Consider the following 1,206-nt stretch of genomic DNA (forward strand, 5'->3'; position numbering starts at 1 on the left):
TAAACAGGACGCCGAGGAGAGCGACAACACCGACGAAGAAGGCGACGGCTGCGCCCACAAGCCTTGCCAACTTGTACATATACACGTGCTTTGATCCACCACTTTGACACCTACTGAATTCCATTTGGAAGAATCGCTCACATACAATGTCGGGATCATCGATGTTGACAGCGATGACGAGCTCGATCTATGGAGCCCACTCGATGCGCGAGGTGATGCTGTGCAGGAACACCCAAGGGCCGTCTCTCGATCCTACGCGAGCGCGAGCTGCTCGGCCTCGCCGAGCCGATCGGGGGCAGTACAGGAAGACGCCCTGCACGATGGAAGAACCGTACTTTCGCTGTGCGGTCAACTAGCTCGACCACCAGCCCGACTTTGCGGCTCCGAATTCGATGCTCGATGATGTCTTTGAAGCCACTTGATGGCCCCCTCCCAAAGTTCCATCCCGAGTTCAACCCGATAGTGCCGTTCCAAGAAGTGGAAGAGGTTTTGCGCGCAAGGCTGAGCGTTCAAGAAGACCAAGATATGGAAGCACGCACTTTTACAAGATCCAGGCGCAGAGCAAGCGGGCTCGAGCCATCCACGAATTTGTAGTATCAGTCAAAAGCTAAGCTTCTGCAAGTACCTTGCATTCTTACGGCGACATATGCCGCATCTGCGCGGCAACCAAGGCCCCAAGCTTAGTCTATCAATGGTGATTTCCAGCTCGGTGCGCCTCAAGGAAGGCGCTCAGTGGCTGGCGTCATCATTGACGAGTCCGACACCGTTCGCACGCTTGCCCGGCCCCGACGAGCGACGATCAGCTGGCGCACGCGACGATGGCCGTCGGGCGTGCGACGCACCGTGGTGACCTTTATTTAGCCAAGACGCCGACACCCTTCGCATCTACGCCTCCAGCGCGAGCATCGCGCACGCAACCGCACTGCGGCCACTCGGTCGCTATACCAGCATACACGAGCAGCAGCCCAAGAGCGCGCTCAGGATTCTACCTACTACTACCAAGGGCACTGGCGATTTACTAGCACGCAGTATCTAGCGCCCCTGCCAATTGCGTCCCTGGCGCTCGTGGGTGAGTGCGATACGGTCCGTTTTCCCTACCCGTCTCGGCACCTTGTTTTTTGCTCAACTGGCGCGTCAACTTCGCTCTGTGTCTGTCTACATCTACACGTTCGGCTCCGCGATCTCAGTGTGTACGACGAGGGTGCA

This window comes from Saprolegnia diclina (assembly GCF_000281045.1).
Source record: "Saprolegnia diclina VS20 unplaced genomic scaffold supercont1.139, whole genome shotgun sequence".
In the NCBI taxonomy this organism is placed as follows: domain Eukaryota; phylum Oomycota; class Saprolegniomycetes; order Saprolegniales; family Saprolegniaceae; genus Saprolegnia; species Saprolegnia diclina.